A 17496-nucleotide genomic window follows, 5' to 3' on the forward strand; every position below is an offset into this window, starting at 1 on the left:
TAGTTGTACATCGATATAGTGTGAGATGTGTAGGAAAGCAGCAGCTGTGCTAACTAAATGCAAATAATGGTCGCTCATGCGGTGCGTTTCGAGCTGAAGGGCTCCGATTCACTACTCTGTAAGAACAAAGTACCCGAAAAGGGCGCTAGGAGGCGCCTCCTTAGCTCAGTGGCAGAGCGCTGGTCTAGTAAACCAGAGGTCGTGAGTTCGATCCTCACAGGAGGCAAATGAATTTTGTAACAGCCCCTCCCACCGTGGCCCTTTCGAAAAAAGCGGTCAAGGATAAAAAAAATTATGAATGGGTGCGGTATTTAAGAAATGCTCTCGCAAATGAATAGTGTGAATGGTGCTATTAAAGTGGGCACCAGAATCTGCAGCTTTTGGCAGTCTCCGGAGAATGCCGACGTGAAATACTTAGTTCTTGTGATGTATTTTCTACCCCTGATAAAGACCCTCGCGATTGTCGTCGTCGTCGTCGGCGCCGCCGCCGCCGCTTTGGTAATAGCGACAACTCGCCATTGTATCACATAGGGTGAGGTACCTTCTGCAAGCGACTGAGATGGCACTAAGCGATTGAAGCTGATTTGCCACCTCTTGTTTGATCAGCGTCATAAGGGCTTGAATGTAACTTGCGATGGGACACAGCAAGAAGTAGCGTCGTACTTTTAGTACTGAAATTTGAGATGGAGAACTGCGTCAAAGATGGGAAATTCATTCTGCCAAGTGTACAAATGGCGAAAATGAAGTGTGTGTGGAGAAGTATACTGCACCAGTGACCGTGTGGCCTAATGGATAAGGCGTCGGACTTCGGATACGAAGATTGCAGGTTCGAATCCTGTCACGGTCGAGTTTTTCCTGTTCTGCAAAAGATGCATGCTGTTTTACTGTGTTGTTTGAGTACTCTAAAACTAGTTGGAAGTTGCTGCTGTCCGCTTCCTGGCTGCAAAACCGGCGTCTACCAGAAGCACAAGCAAGACAAGGGTGATCTGTAGCGAAGTTTTCGGCACAGTGCCGTTCAGGAGAGTTTTTGTTGGAACTACTGCATCTGATTCAGGAGCCAAGGGCTACGCCACAGGCGTCTGCGCACTGTCGAGCATGTGTGTTGAATAATGGTGCTGATAGCCACGTATCATTTCAAGCAGATTTGATGCCTTTCGGAGACAATTTTTCATTGAATAGGATTGTAGCTGATTTGTGGCAGCAGGAAATAAGTTGTAGTCAAAAGAATCTTCAATAGATGGTCGCAGGTCAAATCAGTATTGTATGGCTCGTAACGCGTTGCGTGCAGCCCGGCTAGCTCAGTCGGTAGAGCATGAGACTCTTAATCTCAGGGTCGTGGGTTCGAGCCCCACGCTGGGCGGCGCAAAATTTTGTGTCTACGCGGATCCAACATGCGCCCCTCTCGTGAGCCTTGCGTAATGAACGTAACGGGTTACGACGATGCCTAGCTTCGTATGAATATCAGAGGAACGGTATTTGAAGCTGAAAGTGACTCTGAAATGAAATAAATGTGTTGTTTTGGAATTTTAGTTGTACATCGATATAGTGTGAGATGTGTAGGAAAGCAGCAGCTGTGCTAACTAAATGCAAATAATGGTCGCTCATGCGGTGCGTTTCGAGCTGAAGGGCTCCGATTCACTACTCTGTAAGAACAAAGTACCCGAAAAGGGCGCTAGGAGGCGCCTCCTTAGCTCAGTGGCAGAGCGCTGGTCTAGTAAACCAGAGGTCGTGAGTTCGATCCTCACAGGAGGCAAATGAATTTTGTAACAGCCCCTCCCACCGTGGCCCTTTCGAAAAAAGCGGTCAAGGATAAAAAAAATTATGAATGGGTGCGGTATTTAAGAAATGCTCTCGCAAATGAATAGTGTGAATGGTGCTATTAAAGTGGGCACCAGAATCTGCAGCTTTTGGCAGTCTCCGGAGAATGCCGACGTGAAATACTTAGTTCTTGTGATGTATTTTCTACCCCTGATAAAGACCCTCGCGATTGTCGTCGTCGTCGTCGTCGTCGTCGTCGGCGCCGCCGCCGCCGCTTTGGTAATAGCGACAACTCGCCATTGTATCACATAGGGTGAGGTACCTTCTGCAAGCGACTGAGATGGCACTAAGCGATTGAAGCTGATTTGCCACCTCTTGTTTGATCAGCGTCATAAGGGCTTGAATGTAACTTGCGATGGGACACAGCAAGAAGTAGCGTCGTACTTTTAGTACTGAAATTTGAGATGGAGAACTGCGTCAAAGATGGGAAATTCATTCTGCCAAGTGTACAAATGGCGAAAATGAAGTGTGTGTGGAGAAGTATACTGCACCAGTGACCGTGTGGCCTAATGGATAAGGCGTCGGACTTCGGATCCGAAGATTGCAGGTTCGAATCCTGTCACGGTCGAGTTTTTCCTGTTCTGCAAAAGATGCATGCTGTTTTACTGTGTTGTTTGAGTACTCTAAAACTAGTTGGAAGTTGCTGCTGTCCGCTTCCTGGCTGCAAAACCGGCGTCTACCAGAAGCACAAGCAAGACAAGGGTGATCTGTAGCGAAGTTTTCGGCACAGTGCCGTTCAGGAGAGTTTTTGTTGGAACTACTGCATCTGATTCAGGAGCCAAGGGCTACGCCACAGGCGTCTGCGCACTGTCGAGCATGTGTGTTGAATAATGGTGCTGATAGCCACGTATCATTTCAAGCAGATTTGATGCCTTTCGGAGACAATTTTTCATTGAATAGGATTGTAGCTGATTTGTGGCAGCAGGAAATAAGTTGTAGTCAAAAGAATCTTCAATAGATGGTCGCAGGTCAAATCAGTATTGTATGGCTCGTAACGCGTTGCGTGCAGCCCGGCTAGCTCAGTCGGTAGAGCATGAGACTCTTAATCTCAGGGTCGTGGGTTCGAGCCCCACGCTGGGCGGCGCAAAATTTTGTGTCTACGCGGATCCAACATGCGCCCCTCTCGTGAGCCTTGCGTAATGAACGTAACGGGTTACGACGATGCCTAGCTTCGTATGAATATCAGAGGAACGGTATTTGAAGCTGAAAGTGACTCTGAAATGAAATAAATGTGTTGTTTTGGAATTTTAGTTGTACATCGATATAGTGTGAGATGTGTAGGAAAGCAGCAGCTGTGCTAACTAAATGCAAATAATGGTCGCTCATGCGGTGCGTTTCGAGCTGAAGGGCTCCGATTCACTACTCTGTAAGAACAAAGTACCCGAAAAGGGCGCTAGGAGGCGCCTCCTTAGCTCAGTGGCAGAGCGCTGGTCTAGTAAACCAGAGGTCGTGAGTTCGATCCTCACAGGAGGCAAATGAATTTTGTAACAGCCCCTCCCACCGTGGCCCTTTCGAAAAAAGCGGTCAAGGATAAAAAAAATTATGAATGGGTGCGGTATTTAAGAAATGCTCTCGCAAATGAATAGTGTGAATGGTGCTATTAAAGTGGGCACCAGAATCTGCAGCTTTTGGCAGTCTCCGGAGAATGCCGACGTGAAATACTTAGTTCTTGTGATGTATTTTCTACCCCTGATAAAGACCCTCGCGATTGTCGTCGTCGTCGTCGGCGCCGCCGCCGCCGCTTTGGTAATAGCGACAACTCGCCATTGTATCACATAGGGTGAGGTACCTTCTGCAAGCGACTGAGATGGCACTAAGCGATTGAAGCTGATTTGCCACCTCTTGTTTGATCAGCGTCATAAGGGCTTGAATGTAACTTGCGATGGGACACAGCAAGAAGTAGCGTCGTACTTTTAGTACTGAAATTTGAGATTCAGAACTGCGTCAAAGATGGGAAATTCATTCTGCCAAGTGTACAAATGGCGAAAATGAAGTGTGTGTGGAGAAGTATACTGCACCAGTGACCGTGTGGCCTAATGGATAAGGCGTCGGACTTCGGATCCGAAGATTGCAGGTTCGAATCCTGTCACGGTCGAGTTTTTCCTGTTCTGCAAAAGATGCATGCTGTTTTACTGTGTTGTTTGAGTACTCTAAAACTAGTTGGAAGTTGCTGCTGTCCGCTTCCTGGCTGCAAAACCGGCGTCTACCAGAAGCACAAGCAAGACAAGGGTGATCTGTAGCGAAGTTTTCGGCACAGTGCCGTTCAGGAGAGTTTTTGTTGGAACTACTGCATCTGATTCAGGAGCCAAGGGCTACGCCACAGGCGTCTGCGCACTGTCGAGCATGTGTGTTGAATAATGGTGCTGATAGCCACGTATCATTTCAAGCAGATTTGATGCCTTTCGGAGACAATTTTTCATTGAATAGGATTGTAGCTGATTTGTGGCAGCAGGAAATAAGTTGTAGTCAAAAGAATCTTCAATAGATGGTCGCAGGTCAAATCAGTATTGTATGGCTCGTAACACGTTGCGTGCACCCGGCTAGCTCAGTCGGTAGAGCATGAGACTCTTAATCTCAGGGTCGTGGGTTCGAGCCCCACGCTGGGCGGCGCAAAATTTTGTGTCTACGCGGATCCAACATGCGCCCCTCTCGTGAGCCTTGCGTAATGAACGTAACGGGTTACGACGATGCCTAGCTTCGTATGAATATCAGAGGAACGGTATTTGAAGCTGAAAGTGACTCTGAAATGAAATAAATGTGTTGTTTTGGAATTTTAGTTGTACATCGATATAGTGTGAGATGTGTAGGAAAGCAGCAGCTGTGCTAACTAAATGCAAATAATGGTCGCTCATGCGGTGCGTTTCGAGCTGAAGGGCTCCGATTCACTACTCTGTAAGAACAAAGTACCCGAAAAGGGCGCTAGGAGGCGCCTCCTTAGCTCAGTGGCAGAGCGCTGGTCTAGTAAACCAGAGGTCGTGAGTTCGATCCTCACAGGAGGCAAATGAATTTTGTAACAGCCCCTCCCACCGTGGCCCTTTCGAAAAAAGCGGTCAAGGATAAAAAAAATTATGAATGGGTGCGGTACTTAAGAAATGCTCTCGCAAATGAATAGTGTGAATGGTGCTATTAAAGTGGGCACCAGAATCTGCAGCTTTTGGCAGTCTCCGGAGAATGCCGACGTGAAATACTTAGTTCTTGTGATGTATTTTCTACCCCTGATAAAGACCGCCGCCGCCGCTTTGGTAATAGCGACAACTCGCCATTGTATCACATAGGGTGAGGTACCTTCTGCAAGCGACTGAGATGGCACTAAGCGATTGAAGCTGATTTGCCACCTCTTGTTTGATCAGCGTCATAAGGGCTTGAATGTAACTTGCGATGGGACACAGCAAGAAGTAGCGTCGTACTTTTAGTACTGAAATTTGAGATGGAGAACTGCGTCAAAGATGGGAAATTCATTCTGCCAAGTGTACAAATGGCGAAAATGAAGTGTGTGTGGAGAAGTATACTGCACCAGTGACCGTGTGGCCTAATGGATAAGGCGTCGGACTTCGGATCCGAAGATTGCAGTTTCGAATCCTGTCACGGTCGAGTTTTTCCTGTTCTGCAAAAGATGCATGCTGTTTTACTGTGTTGTTTGAGTACTCTAAAACTAGTTGGAAGTTGCTGCTGTCCGCTTCCTGGCTGCAAAACCGGCGTCTACCAGAAGCACAAGCAAGACAAGGGTGATCTGTAGCGAAGTTTTCGGCACAGTGCCGTTCAGGAGAGTTTTTGTTGGAACTACTGCATCTGATTCAGGAGCCAAGGGCTACGCCACAGGCGTCTGCGCACTGTCGAGCATGTGTGTTGAATAATGGTGCTGATAGCCACGTATCATTTCAAGCAGATTTGATGCCTTTCGGAGACAATTTTTCATTGAATAGGATTGTAGCTGATTTGTGGCAGCAGGAAATAAGTTGTAGTCAAAAGAATCTTCAATAGATGGTCGCAGGTCAAATCAGTATTGTATGGCTCGTAACGCATTGCGTGCAGCCCGGCTAGCTCAGTCGGTAGAGCAATTGACTCTTAATCTCAGGGTCGTGGGTTCGAGCCCCACGCTGGGCGGCGCAAAATTTTGTGTCTACGCGGATCCAACATGCGCCCCTCTCGTGAGCCTTGCGTAATGAACGTAACGGGTTACGACGATGCCTAGCTTCGTATGAATATCAGAGGAACGGTATTTGAAGCTGAAAGTGACTCTGAAATGAAATAAATGTGTTGTTTTGGAATTTTAGTTGTACATCGATATAGTGTGAGATGTGTAGGAAAGCAGCAGCTGTGCTAACTAAATGCAAATAATGGTCGCTCATGCGGTGCGTTTCGAGCTGAAGGGCTCCGATTCACTACTCTGTAAGAACAAAGTACCCGAAAAGGGCGCTAGGAGGCGCCTCCTTAGCTCAGTGGCAGAGCGCTGGTCTAGTAAACCAGAGGTCGTGAGTTCGATCCTCACAGGAGGCAAATGAATTTTGTAACAGCCCCTCCCACCGTGGCCCTTTCGAAAAAAGCGGTCAAGGATAAAAAAAATTATGAATGGGTGCGGTATTTAAGAAATGCTCTCGCAAATGAATAGTGTGAATGGTGCTATTAAAGTGGGCACCAGAATCTGCAGCTTTTGGCAGTCTCCGGAGAATGCCGACGTGAAATACTTAGTTCTTGTGATGTATTTTCTACCCCTGATAAAGACCCTCGCGATTGTCGTCGTCGTCGTCGTCGTCGGCGCCGCCGCCGCCGCTTTGGTAATAGCGACAACTCGCCATTGTATCACATAGGGTGAGGTACCTTCTGCAAGCGACTGAGATGGCACTAAGCGATTGAAGCTGATTTGCCACCTCTTGTTTGATCAGCGTCATAAGGGCTTGAATGTAACTTGCGATGGGACACAGCAAGAAGTAGCGTCGTACTTTTAGTACTGAAATTTGAGATGGAGAACTGCGTCAAAGATGGGAAATTCATTCTGCCAAGTGTACAAATGGCGAAAATGAAGTGTGTGTGGAGAAGTATACTGCACCAGTGACCGTGTGGCCTAATGGATAAGGCGTCGGACTTCGGATCCGAAGATTGCAGGTTCGAATCCTGTCACGGTCGAGTTTTTCCTGTTCTGCAAAAGATGCATGCTGTTTTACTGTGTTGTTTGAGTACTCTAAAACTAGTTGGAAGTTGCTGCTGTCCGCTTCCTGGCTGCAAAACCGGCGTCTACCAGAAGCACAAGCAAGACAAGGGTGATCTGTAGCGAAGTTTTCGGCACAGTGCCGTTCAGGAGAGTTTTTTTGTTGGAACTACTGCATCTGATTCAGGAGCCAAGGGCTACGCCACAGGCGTCTGCGCACTGTCGAGCATGTGTGTTGAATAATGGTGCTGATAGCCACGTATCATTTCAAGCAGATTTGATGCCTTTCGGAGACAATTTTTCATTGAATAGGATTGTAGCTGATTTGTGGCAGCAGGAAATAAGTTGTAGTCAAAAGAATCTTCAATAGATGGTCGCAGGTCAAATCAGTATTGTATGGCTCGTAACGCGTTGCGTGCAGCCCGGCTAGCTCAGTCGGTAGAGCATGAGACTCTTAATCTCAGGGTCGTGGGTTCGAGCCCCACGCTGGGCGGCGCAAAATTTTGTGTCTACGCGAATCCAACATGCGCCCCTCTCGTGAGCCTTGCGTAATGAACGTAACGGGTTACGACGATGCCTAGCTTCGTATGAGTATCAGAGAAACGGTATTTGAAGCTGAAAGTGACTCTGAAATGAAATAAATGTGTTGTTTTGGAATTTTTTTAGTTGTACATCGATATAGTGTGAGATGTGTAGGAAAGCAGCAGCTGTGCTAACTAAATGCAAATAATGGTCGCTCATGCGGTGCGTTTCGAGCTGAAGGGCTCCGATTCACTACTCTGTAAGAACAAAGTACCCGAAAAGGGCGCTAGGAGGCGCCTCCTTAGCTCAGTGGCAGAGCGCTGGTCTAGTAAACCAGAGGTCGTGAGTTCGATCCTCACAGGAGGCAAATGAATTTTGTAACAGCCCCTCCCACCGTGGCCCTTTCGAAAAAAGCGGTCAAGGATAAAAAAAATTATGAATGGGTGCGGTATTTAAGAAATGCTCTCGCAAATGAATAGTGTGAATGGTGCTATTAAAGTGGGCACCAGAATCTGCAGCTTTTGGCAGTCTCCGGAGAATGCCGACGTGAAATACTTAGTTCTTGTGATGTATTTTCTACCCCTGATAAAGACCCTCGCGATTGTCGTCGTCGTCGTCGTCGTCGCCGCCGCCGCTTTGGTAATAGCGACAACTCGCCATTGTATCACATAGGGTGAGGTACCTTCTGCAAGCGACTGAGATGGCACTAAGCGATTGAAGCTGATTTGCCACCTCTTGTTTGATCAGCGTCATAAGGGCTTGAATGTAACTTGCGATGGGACACAGCAAGAAGTAGCGTCGTACTTTTAGTACTGAAATTTGAGATGGAGAACTGCGTCAAAGATGGGAAATTCATTCTGCCAAGTGTACAAATGGCGAAAATGAAGTGTGTGTGGAGAAGTATACTGCACCAGTGACCGTGTGGCCTAATGGATAAGGCGTCGGACTTCGGATCCGAAGATTGCAGGTTCGAATCCTGTCACGGTCGAGTTTTTCCTGTTCTGCAAAAGATGCATGCTGTTTTACTGTGTTGTTTGAGTACTCTAAAACTAGTTGGAAGTTGCTGCTGTCCGCTTCCTGGCTGCAAAACCGGCGTCTACCAGAAGCACAAGCAAGACAAGGGTGATCTGTAGCGAAGTTTTCGGCACAGTGCCGTTCAGGAGAGTTTTTGTTGGAACTACTGCATCTGATTCAGGAGCCAAGGGCTACGCCACAGGCGTCTGCGCACTGTCGAGCATGTGTGTTGAATAATGGTGCTGATAGCCACGTATCATTTCAAGCAGATTTGATGCCTTTCGGAGACAATTTTTCATTGAATAGGATTGTAGCTGATTTGTGGCAGCAGGAAATAAGTTGTAGTCAAAAGAATCTTCAATAGATGGTCGCAGGTCAAATCAGTATTGTATGGCTCGTAACGCGTTGCGTGCAGCCCGGCTAGCTCAGTCGGTAGAGCATGAGACTCTTAATCTCAGGGTCGTGGGTTCGAGCCCCACGCTGGGCGGCGCAAAATTTTGTGTCTACGCGGATCTAACATGCGCCCCTCTCGTGAGCCTTGCGTAATGAACGTAACGGGTTACGACGATGCCTAGCTTCGTATGAATATCAGAGGAACGGTATTTGAAGCTGAAAGTGACTCTGAAATGAAATAAATGTGTTGTTTTGGAATTTTAGTTGTACATCGATATAGTGTGAGATGTGTAGGAAAGCAGCAGCTGTGCTAACTAAATGCAAATAATGGTCGCTCATGCGGTGCGTTTCGAGCTGAAGGGCTCCGATTCACTACTCTGTAAGAACAAAGTACCCGAAAAGGGCGCTAGGAGGCGCCTCCTTAGCTCAGTGGCAGAGCGCTGGTCTAGTAAACCAGAGGTCGTGAGTTCGATCCTCACAGGAGGCAAATGAATTTTGTAACAGCCCCTCCCACCGTGGCCCTTTCGAAAAAAGCGGTCAAGGATAAAAAAAATTATGAATGGGTGCGGTATTTAAGAAATGCTCTCGCAAATGAATAGTGTGAATGGTGCTATTAAAGTGGGCACCAGAATCTGCAGCTTTTGGCAGTCTCCGGAGAATGCCGACGTGAAATACTTAGTTCTTGTGATGTATTTTCTACCCCTGATAAAGACCCTCGCGATTGTCGTCGTCGTCGTCGTCGTCGTCGTCGGCGCCGCCGCCGCCGCTTTGGTAATAGCGACAACTCGCCATTGTATCACATAGGGTGAGGTACCTTCTGCAAGCGACTGAGATGGCACTAAGCGATTGAAGCTGATTTGCCACCTCTTGTTTGATCAGCGTCATAAGGGCTTGAATGTAACTTGCGATGGGACACAGCAAGAAGTAGCGTCGTACTTTTAGTACTGAAATTTGAGATGGAGAACTGCGTCAAAGATGGGAAATTCATTCTGCCAAGTGTACAAATGGCGAAAATGAAGTGTGTGTGGAGAAGTATACCGCACCAGTGACCGTGTGGCCTAATGGATAAGGCGTCGGACTTCGGATCCGAAGATTGCAGGTTCGAATCCTGTCACGGTCGAGTTTTTCCTGTTCTGCAAAAGATGCATGCTGTTTTACTGTGTTGTTTGAGTACTCTAAAACTAGTTGGAAGTTGCTGCTGTCCGCTTCCTGGCTGCAAAACCGGCGTCTACCAGAAGCACAAGCAAGACAAGGGTGATCTGTAGCGAAGTTTTCGGCACAGTGCCGTTCAGGAGAGTTTTTTTGTTGGAACTACTGCATCTGATTCAGGAGCCAAGGGCTACGCCACAGGCGTCTGCGCACTGTCGAGCATGTGTGTTGAATAATGGTGCTGATAGCCACGTATCATTTCAAGCAGATTTGATGCCTTTCGGAGACAATTTTTCATTGAATAGGATTGTAGCTGATTTGTGGCAGCAGGAAATAAGTTGTAGTCAAAAGAATCTTCAATAGATGGTCGCAGGTCAAATCAGTATTGTATGGCTCGTAACGCGTTGCGTGCAGCCCGGCTAGCTCAGTCGGTAGAGCATGAGACTCTTAATCTCAGGGTCGTGGGTTCGAGCCCCACGCTGGGCGGCGCAAAATTTTGTGTCTACGCGAATCCAACATGCGCCCCTCTCGTGAGCCTTGCGTAATGAACGTAACGGGTTACGACGATGCCTAGCTTCGTATGAGTATCAGAGAAACGGTATTTGAAGCTGAAAGTGACTCTGAAATGAAATAAATGTGTTGTTTTGGAATTTTTTTAGTTGTACATCGATATAGTGTGAGATGTGTAGGAAAGCAGCAGCTGTGCTAACTAAATGCAAATAATGGTCGCTCATGCGGTGCGTTTCGAGCTGAAGGGCTCCGATTCACTACTCTGTAAGAACAAAGTACCCGAAAAGGGCGCTAGGAGGCGCCTCCTTAGCTCAGTGGCAGAGCGCTGGTCTAGTAAACCAGAGGTCGTGAGTTCGATCCTCACAGGAGGCAAATGAATTTTGTAACAGCCCCTCCCACCGTGGCCCTTTCGAAAAAAGCGGTCAAGGATAAAAAAAATTATGAATGGGTGCGGTATTTAAGAAATGCTCTCGCAAATGAATAGTGTGAATGGTGCTATTAAAGTGGGCACCAGAATCTGCAGCTTTTGGCAGTCTCCGGAGAATGCCGACGTGAAATACTTAGTTCTTGTGATGTATTTTCTACCCCTGATAAAGACCCTCGCGATTGTCGTCGTCGTCGTCGTCGTCGCCGCCGCCGCTTTGGTAATAGCGACAACTCGCCATTGTATCACATAGGGTGAGGTACCTTCTGCAAGCGACTGAGATGGCACTAAGCGATTGAAGCTGATTTGCCACCTCTTGTTTGATCAGCGTCATAAGGGCTTGAATGTAACTTGCGATGGGACACAGCAAGAAGTAGCGTCGTACTTTTAGTACTGAAATTTGAGATGGAGAACTGCGTCAAAGATGGGAAATTCATTCTGCCAAGTGTACAAATGGCGAAAATGAAGTGTGTGTGGAGAAGTATACTGCACCAGTGACCGTGTGGCCTAATGGATAAGGCGTCGGACTTCGGATCCGAAGATTGCAGGTTCGAATCCTGTCACGGTCGAGTTTTTCCTGTTCTGCAAAAGATGCATGCTGTTTTACTGTGTTGTTTGAGTACTCTAAAACTAGTTGGAAGTTGCTGCTGTCCGCTTCCTGGCTGCAAAACCGGCGTCTACCAGAAGCACAAGCAAGACAAGGGTGATCTGTAGCGAAGTTTTCGGCACAGTGCCGTTCAGGAGAGTTTTTGTTGGAACTACTGCATCTGATTCAGGAGCCAAGGGCTACGCCACAGGCGTCTGCGCACTGTCGAGCATGTGTGTTGAATAATGGTGCTGATAGCCACGTATCATTTCAAGCAGATTTGATGCCTTTCGGAGACAATTTTTCATTGAATAGGATTGTAGCTGATTTGTGGCAGCAGGAAATAAGTTGTAGTCAAAAGAATCTTCAATAGATGGTCGCAGGTCAAATCAGTATTGTATGGCTCGTAACGCGTTGCGTGCAGCCCGGCTAGCTCAGTCGGTAGAGCATGAGACTCTTAATCTCAGGGTCGTGGGTTCGAGCCCCACGCTGGGCGGCGCAAAATTTTGTGTCTACGCGGATCTAACATGCGCCCCTCTCGTGAGCCTTGCGTAATGAACGTAACGGGTTACGACGATGCCTAGCTTCGTATGAATATCAGAGGAACGGTATTTGAAGCTGAAAGTGACTCTGAAATGAAATAAATGTGTTGTTTTGGAATTTTAGTTGTACATCGATATAGTGTGAGATGTGTAGGAAAGCAGCAGCTGTGCTAACTAAATGCAAATAATGGTCGCTCATGCGGTGCGTTTCGAGCTGAAGGGCTCCGATTCACTACTCTGTAAGAACAAAGTACCCGAAAAGGGCGCTAGGAGGCGCCTCCTTAGCTCAGTGGCAGAGCGCTGGTCTAGTAAACCAGAGGTCGTGAGTTCGATCCTCACAGGAGGCAAATGAATTTTGTAACAGCCCCTCCCACCGTGGCCCTTTCGAAAAAAGCGGTCAAGGATAAAAAAAATTATGAATGGGTGCGGTATTTAAGAAATGCTCTCGCAAATGAATAGTGTGAATGGTGCTATTAAAGTGGGCACCAGAATCTGCAGCTTTTGGCAGTCTCCGGAGAATGCCGACGTGAAATACTTAGTTCTTGTGATGTATTTTCTACCCCTGATAAAGACCCTCGCGATTGTCGTCGTCGTCGTCGTCGTCGTCGTCGGCGCCGCCGCCGCCGCTTTGGTAATAGCGACAACTCGCCATTGTATCACATAGGGTGAGGTACCTTCTGCAAGCGACTGAGATGGCACTAAGCGATTGAAGCTGATTTGCCACCTCTTGTTTGATCAGCGTCATAAGGGCTTGAATGTAACTTGCGATGGGACACAGCAAGAAGTAGCGTCGTACTTTTAGTACTGAAATTTGAGATGGAGAACTGCGTCAAAGATGGGAAATTCATTCTGCCAAGTGTACAAATGGCGAAAATGAAGTGTGTGTGGAGAAGTATACCGCACCAGTGACCGTGTGGCCTAATGGATAAGGCGTCGGACTTCGGATCCGAAGATTGCAGGTTCGAATCCTGTCACGGTCGAGTTTTTCCTGTTCTGCAAAAGATGCATGCTGTTTTACTGTGTTGTTTGAGTACTCTAAAACTAGTTGGAAGTTGCTGCTGTCCGCTTCCTGGCTGCAAAACCGGCGTCTACCAGAAGCACAAGCAAGACAAGGGTGATCTGTAGCGAAGTTTTCGGCACAGTGCCGTTCAGGAGAGTTTTTGTTGGAACTACTGCATCTGATTCAGGAGCCAAGGGCTACGCCACAGGCGTCTGCGCACTGTCGAGCATGTGTGTTGAATAATGGTGCTGATAGCCACGTATCATTTCAAGCAGATTTGATGCCTTTCGGAGACAATTTTTCATTGAATAGGATTGTAGCTGATTTGTGGCAGCAGGAAATAAGTTGTAGTCAAAAGAATCTTCAATAGATGGTCGCAGGTCAAATCAGTATTGTATGGCTCGTAACGCGTTGCGTGCAGCCCGGCTAGCTCAGTCGGTAGAGCATGAGACTCTTAATCTCAGGGTCGTGGGTTCGAGCCCCACGCTGGGCGGCGCAAAATTTTGTGTCTACGCGGATCCAACATGCGCCCCTCTCGTGAGCCTTGCGTAATGAACGTAACGGGTTACGACGATGCCTAGCTTCGTATGAATATCAGAGGAACGGTATTTGAAGCTGAAAGTGACTCTGAAATGAAATAAATGTGTTGTTTTGGAATTTTAGTTGTACATCGATATAGTGTGAGATGTGTAGGAAAGCAGCAGCTGTGCTAACTAAATGCAAATAATGGTCGCTCATGCGGTGCGTTTCGAGCTGAAGGGCTCCGATTCACTACTCTGTAAGAACAAAGTACCCGAAAAGGGCGCTAGGAGGCGCCTCCTTAGCTCAGTGGCAGAGCGCTGGTCTAGTAAACCAGAGGTCGTGAGTTCGATCCTCACAGGAGGCAAATGAATTTTGTAACAGCCCCTCCCACCGTGGCCCTTTCGAAAAAAGCGGTCAAGGATAAAAAAAATTATGAATGGGTGCGGTATTTAAGAAATGCTCTCGCAAATGAATAGTGTGAATGGTGCTATTAAAGTGGGCACCAGAATCTGCAGCTTTTGGCAGTCTCCGGAGAATGCCGACGTGAAATACTTAGTTCTTGTGATGTATTTTCTACCCCTGATAAAGACCCTCGCGAATGTCGTCGTCGTCGTCGGCGCCGGCGCCGCCGCCGCCGCTTTGGTAATAGCGACAACTCGCCATTGTATCACATAGGGTGAGGTACCTTCTGCAAGCGACTGAGATGGCACTAAGCGATTGAAGCTGATTTGCCACCTCTTGTTTGATCAGCGTCATAAGGGCTTGAATGTAACTTGCGATGGGACACAGCAAGAAGTAGCGTCGTACTTTTAGTACTGAAATTTGAGATGGAGAACTGCGTCAAAGATGGGAAATTCATTCTGCCAAGTGTACAAATGGCGAAAATGAAGTGTGTGTGGAGAAGTATACTGCACCAGTGACCGTGTGGCCTAATGGATAAGGCGTCGGACTTCGGATCCGAAGATTGCAGGTTCGAATCCTGTCACGGTCGAGTTTTTCCTGTTCTGCAAAAGATGCATGCTGTTTTACTGTGTTGTTTGAGTACTCTAAAACTAGTTGGAAGTTGCTGCTGTCCGCTTCCTGGCTGCAAAACCGGCGTCTACCAGAAGCACAAGCAAGACAAGGGTGATCTGTAGCGAAGTTTTCGGCACAGTGCCGTTCAGGAGAGTTTTTGTTGGAACTACTGCATCTGATTCAGGAGCCAAGGGCTACGCCACAGGCGTCTGCGCACTGTCGAGCATGTGTGTTGAATAATGGTGCTGATAGCCACGTATCATTTCAAGCAGATTTGATGCCTTTCGGAGACAATTTTTCATTGAATAGGATTGTAGCTGATTTGTGGCAGCAGGAAATAAGTTGTAGTCAAAAGAATCTTCAATAGATGGTCGCAGGTCAAATCAGTATTGTATGGCTCGTAACGCGTTGCGTGCAGCCCGGCTAGCTCAGTCGGTAGAGCATGAGACTCTTAATCTCAGGGTCGTGGGTTCGAGCCCCACGCTGGGCGGCGCAAAATTTTGTGTCTACGCGGATCCAACATGCGCCCCTCTCGTGAGCCTTGCGTAATGAACGTAACGGGTTACGACGATGCCTAGCTTCGTATGAATATCAGAGGAACGGTATTTGAAGCTGAAAGTGACTCTGAAATGAAATAAATGTGTTGTTTTGGAATTTTAGTTGTACATCGATATAGTGTGAGATGTGTAGGAAAGCAGCAGCTGTGCTAACTAAATGCAAATAATGGTCGCTCATGCGGTGCGTTTCGAGCTGAAGGGCTCCGATTCACTACTCTGTAAGAACAAAGTACCCGAAAAGGGCGCTAGGAGGCGCCTCCTTAGCTCAGTGGCAGAGCGCTGGTCTAGTAAACCAGAGGTCGTGAGTTCGATCCTCACAGGAGGCAAATGAATTTTGTAACAGCCCCTCCCACCGTGGCCCTTTCGAAAAAAGCGGTCAAGGATAAAAAAAATTATGAATGGGTGCGGTATTTAAGAAATGCTCTCGCAAATGAATAGTGTGAATGGTGCTATTAAAGTGGGCACCAGAATCTGCAGCTTTTGGCAGTCTCCGGAGAATGCCGACGTGAAATACTTAGTTCTTGTGATGTATTTTCTACCCCTGATAAAGACCCTCGCGATTGTCGTCGTCGTCGTCGTCGTCGTCGTCGTCGTCGTCGTCGTCGTCGTCGGCGCCGCCGCCGCCGCTTTGGTAATAGCGACAACTCGCCATTGTATCACATAGGGTGAGGTACCTTCTGCAAGCGACTGAGATGGCACTAAGCGATTGAAGCTGATTTGCCACCTCTTGTTTGATCAGCGTCATAAGGGCTTGAATGTAACTTGCGATGGGACACAGCAAGAAGTAGCGTCGTACTTTTAGTACTGAAATTTGAGATGGAGAACTGCGTCAAAGATGGGAAATTCATTCTGCCAAGTGTACAAATGGCGAAAATGAAGTGTGTGTGGAGAAGTATACTGCACCAGTGACCGTGTGGCCTAATGGATAAGGCGTCGGACTTCGGATCCGAAGATTGCAGGTTCGAATCCTGTCACGGACGAGTTTTTCCTGTTCTGCAAAAGATGCATGCTGTTTTACTGTGTTGTTTGAGTACTCTAAAACTAGTTGGAAGTTGCTGCTGTCCGCTTCCTGCTGCAAAACCGGCGTCTACCAGAAGCACAAGCAAGACAAGGGTGATCTGTAGCGAAGTTTTCGGCACAGTGCCGTTCAGGAGAGTTTTTGTTGGAACTACTGCATCTGATTCAGGAGCCAAGGGCTACGCCACAGGCGTCTGCGCACTGTCGAGCATGTGTGTTGAATAATGGTGCTGATAGCCACGTATCATTTCAAGCAGATTTGATGCCTTTCGGAGACAATTTTTCATTGAATAGGATTGTAGCTGATTTGTGGCAGCAGGAAATAAGTTGTAGTCAAAAGAATCTTCAATAGATGGTCGCAGGTCAAATCAGTATTGTATGGCTCGTAACGCATTGCGTGCAGCCCGGCTAGCTCAGTCGGTAGAGCATGAGACTCTTAATCTCAGGGTCGTGGGTTCGAGCCCCACGCTGGGCGGCGCAAAATTTTGTGTCTACGCGGATCCAACATGCGCCCCTCTCGTGAGCCTTGCGTAATGAACGTAACGGGTTACGACGATGCCTAGCTTCGTATGAATATCAGAGGAACGGTATTTGAAGCTGAAAGTGACTCTGAAATGAAATAAATGTGTTGTTTTGGAATTTTAGTTGTACATCGATATAGTGTGAGATGTGTAGGAAAGCAGCAGCTGTGCTAACTAAATGCAAATAATGGTCGCTCATGCGGTGCGTTTCGAGCTGAAGGGCTCCGATTCACTACTCTGTAAGAACAAAGTACCCGAAAAGGGCGCTAGGAGGCGCCTCCTTAGCTCAGTGGCAGAGCGCTGGTCTAGTAAACCAGAGGTCGTGAGTTCGATCCTCACAGGAGGCAAATGAATTTTGTAACAGCCCCTCCCACCGTGGCCCTTTCGAAAAAAGCGGTCAAGGATAAAAAAAATTATGAATGGGTGCGGTATTTAAGAAATGCTCTCGCAAATGAATAGTGTGAATGGTGCTATTAAAGTGGGCACAAGAATCTGCAGCTTTTGGCAGTCTGCGGAGAATGCCGACGTGAAATACTTAGTTCTTGTGATGTATTTTCTACCCCTGATAAAGACCCTCGCGATTGTCGTCGTCGTCGTCGTCGTCGTCGTCGTCGGCGCCGCCGCCGCCGCTTTGGTAATAGCGACAACTCGCCATTGTATCACATAGGGTGAGGTACCTTCTGCAAGCGACTGAGATGGCACTAAGCGATTGAAGCTGATTTGCCACCTCTTGTTTGATCAGCGTCATAAGGGCTTGAATG

The 17496-nt window shown here is 47.5% G+C and overlaps 34 non-coding genes across 34 annotated transcripts; all 34 read left to right on the top strand.

Moving 5' to 3' along the window:
• Positions 1-154: 154 nt before the first annotated feature.
• On the top strand, positions 155-226 carry Trnat-agu (transfer RNA threonine (anticodon AGU)). Its single transcript has one exon. It is a non-coding gene; the product is annotated as a tRNA-Thr (tRNA).
• Positions 227-774: 548 nt separating this feature from the next.
• Trnar-ucg (transfer RNA arginine (anticodon UCG)) lies at positions 775-847 on the top strand. The gene has a single exon. It is a non-coding gene; the product is annotated as a tRNA-Arg (tRNA).
• Positions 848-1287: 440 nt separating this feature from the next.
• On the top strand, positions 1288-1360 carry Trnak-cuu (transfer RNA lysine (anticodon CUU)). Its single transcript has one exon. It is a non-coding gene; the product is annotated as a tRNA-Lys (tRNA).
• A 321-nt stretch (positions 1361-1681) lies between these two features.
• Positions 1682-1753, top strand: Trnat-agu (transfer RNA threonine (anticodon AGU)). Its single transcript has one exon. It is a non-coding gene; the product is annotated as a tRNA-Thr (tRNA).
• A 560-nt stretch (positions 1754-2313) lies between these two features.
• On the top strand, positions 2314-2386 carry Trnar-ucg (transfer RNA arginine (anticodon UCG)). The gene has a single exon. It is a non-coding gene; the product is annotated as a tRNA-Arg (tRNA).
• Positions 2387-2826: 440 nt separating this feature from the next.
• On the top strand, positions 2827-2899 carry Trnak-cuu (transfer RNA lysine (anticodon CUU)). Its single transcript has one exon. It is a non-coding gene; the product is annotated as a tRNA-Lys (tRNA).
• Positions 2900-3220: 321 nt separating this feature from the next.
• Positions 3221-3292, top strand: Trnat-agu (transfer RNA threonine (anticodon AGU)). The gene has a single exon. It is a non-coding gene; the product is annotated as a tRNA-Thr (tRNA).
• A 548-nt stretch (positions 3293-3840) lies between these two features.
• Positions 3841-3913, top strand: Trnar-ucg (transfer RNA arginine (anticodon UCG)). The gene has a single exon. It is a non-coding gene; the product is annotated as a tRNA-Arg (tRNA).
• Positions 3914-4352: 439 nt separating this feature from the next.
• On the top strand, positions 4353-4425 carry Trnak-cuu (transfer RNA lysine (anticodon CUU)). The gene has a single exon. It is a non-coding gene; the product is annotated as a tRNA-Lys (tRNA).
• A 321-nt stretch (positions 4426-4746) lies between these two features.
• Positions 4747-4818, top strand: Trnat-agu (transfer RNA threonine (anticodon AGU)). The gene has a single exon. It is a non-coding gene; the product is annotated as a tRNA-Thr (tRNA).
• Positions 4819-5336: 518 nt separating this feature from the next.
• Positions 5337-5409, top strand: Trnar-ucg (transfer RNA arginine (anticodon UCG)). The gene has a single exon. It is a non-coding gene; the product is annotated as a tRNA-Arg (tRNA).
• A 440-nt stretch (positions 5410-5849) lies between these two features.
• Positions 5850-5922, top strand: Trnak-cuu (transfer RNA lysine (anticodon CUU)). Its single transcript has one exon. It is a non-coding gene; the product is annotated as a tRNA-Lys (tRNA).
• Positions 5923-6243: 321 nt separating this feature from the next.
• On the top strand, positions 6244-6315 carry Trnat-agu (transfer RNA threonine (anticodon AGU)). The gene has a single exon. It is a non-coding gene; the product is annotated as a tRNA-Thr (tRNA).
• Positions 6316-6869: 554 nt separating this feature from the next.
• Trnar-ucg (transfer RNA arginine (anticodon UCG)) lies at positions 6870-6942 on the top strand. Its single transcript has one exon. It is a non-coding gene; the product is annotated as a tRNA-Arg (tRNA).
• Positions 6943-7384: 442 nt separating this feature from the next.
• On the top strand, positions 7385-7457 carry Trnak-cuu (transfer RNA lysine (anticodon CUU)). Its single transcript has one exon. It is a non-coding gene; the product is annotated as a tRNA-Lys (tRNA).
• Positions 7458-7781: 324 nt separating this feature from the next.
• On the top strand, positions 7782-7853 carry Trnat-agu (transfer RNA threonine (anticodon AGU)). The gene has a single exon. It is a non-coding gene; the product is annotated as a tRNA-Thr (tRNA).
• Positions 7854-8401: 548 nt separating this feature from the next.
• On the top strand, positions 8402-8474 carry Trnar-ucg (transfer RNA arginine (anticodon UCG)). The gene has a single exon. It is a non-coding gene; the product is annotated as a tRNA-Arg (tRNA).
• A 440-nt stretch (positions 8475-8914) lies between these two features.
• On the top strand, positions 8915-8987 carry Trnak-cuu (transfer RNA lysine (anticodon CUU)). Its single transcript has one exon. It is a non-coding gene; the product is annotated as a tRNA-Lys (tRNA).
• Positions 8988-9308: 321 nt separating this feature from the next.
• Positions 9309-9380, top strand: Trnat-agu (transfer RNA threonine (anticodon AGU)). Its single transcript has one exon. It is a non-coding gene; the product is annotated as a tRNA-Thr (tRNA).
• A 560-nt stretch (positions 9381-9940) lies between these two features.
• Positions 9941-10013, top strand: Trnar-ucg (transfer RNA arginine (anticodon UCG)). Its single transcript has one exon. It is a non-coding gene; the product is annotated as a tRNA-Arg (tRNA).
• Positions 10014-10455: 442 nt separating this feature from the next.
• Trnak-cuu (transfer RNA lysine (anticodon CUU)) lies at positions 10456-10528 on the top strand. The gene has a single exon. It is a non-coding gene; the product is annotated as a tRNA-Lys (tRNA).
• A 324-nt stretch (positions 10529-10852) lies between these two features.
• On the top strand, positions 10853-10924 carry Trnat-agu (transfer RNA threonine (anticodon AGU)). Its single transcript has one exon. It is a non-coding gene; the product is annotated as a tRNA-Thr (tRNA).
• A 548-nt stretch (positions 10925-11472) lies between these two features.
• On the top strand, positions 11473-11545 carry Trnar-ucg (transfer RNA arginine (anticodon UCG)). Its single transcript has one exon. It is a non-coding gene; the product is annotated as a tRNA-Arg (tRNA).
• Positions 11546-11985: 440 nt separating this feature from the next.
• On the top strand, positions 11986-12058 carry Trnak-cuu (transfer RNA lysine (anticodon CUU)). The gene has a single exon. It is a non-coding gene; the product is annotated as a tRNA-Lys (tRNA).
• A 321-nt stretch (positions 12059-12379) lies between these two features.
• Positions 12380-12451, top strand: Trnat-agu (transfer RNA threonine (anticodon AGU)). The gene has a single exon. It is a non-coding gene; the product is annotated as a tRNA-Thr (tRNA).
• Positions 12452-13011: 560 nt separating this feature from the next.
• Trnar-ucg (transfer RNA arginine (anticodon UCG)) lies at positions 13012-13084 on the top strand. Its single transcript has one exon. It is a non-coding gene; the product is annotated as a tRNA-Arg (tRNA).
• Positions 13085-13524: 440 nt separating this feature from the next.
• Positions 13525-13597, top strand: Trnak-cuu (transfer RNA lysine (anticodon CUU)). The gene has a single exon. It is a non-coding gene; the product is annotated as a tRNA-Lys (tRNA).
• Positions 13598-13918: 321 nt separating this feature from the next.
• Positions 13919-13990, top strand: Trnat-agu (transfer RNA threonine (anticodon AGU)). The gene has a single exon. It is a non-coding gene; the product is annotated as a tRNA-Thr (tRNA).
• A 554-nt stretch (positions 13991-14544) lies between these two features.
• Trnar-ucg (transfer RNA arginine (anticodon UCG)) lies at positions 14545-14617 on the top strand. The gene has a single exon. It is a non-coding gene; the product is annotated as a tRNA-Arg (tRNA).
• A 440-nt stretch (positions 14618-15057) lies between these two features.
• Trnak-cuu (transfer RNA lysine (anticodon CUU)) lies at positions 15058-15130 on the top strand. The gene has a single exon. It is a non-coding gene; the product is annotated as a tRNA-Lys (tRNA).
• Positions 15131-15451: 321 nt separating this feature from the next.
• Positions 15452-15523, top strand: Trnat-agu (transfer RNA threonine (anticodon AGU)). The gene has a single exon. It is a non-coding gene; the product is annotated as a tRNA-Thr (tRNA).
• Positions 15524-16104: 581 nt separating this feature from the next.
• Positions 16105-16177, top strand: Trnar-ucg (transfer RNA arginine (anticodon UCG)). Its single transcript has one exon. It is a non-coding gene; the product is annotated as a tRNA-Arg (tRNA).
• Positions 16178-16616: 439 nt separating this feature from the next.
• Trnak-cuu (transfer RNA lysine (anticodon CUU)) lies at positions 16617-16689 on the top strand. Its single transcript has one exon. It is a non-coding gene; the product is annotated as a tRNA-Lys (tRNA).
• Positions 16690-17010: 321 nt separating this feature from the next.
• Positions 17011-17082, top strand: Trnat-agu (transfer RNA threonine (anticodon AGU)). The gene has a single exon. It is a non-coding gene; the product is annotated as a tRNA-Thr (tRNA).
• Positions 17083-17496: the final 414 nt, after the last annotated feature.

Source organism: Schistocerca cancellata, unplaced genomic scaffold (genome assembly GCF_023864275.1).
Source record: "Schistocerca cancellata isolate TAMUIC-IGC-003103 unplaced genomic scaffold, iqSchCanc2.1 HiC_scaffold_316, whole genome shotgun sequence".
NCBI lineage: Eukaryota > Metazoa > Arthropoda > Insecta > Orthoptera > Acrididae > Schistocerca > Schistocerca cancellata.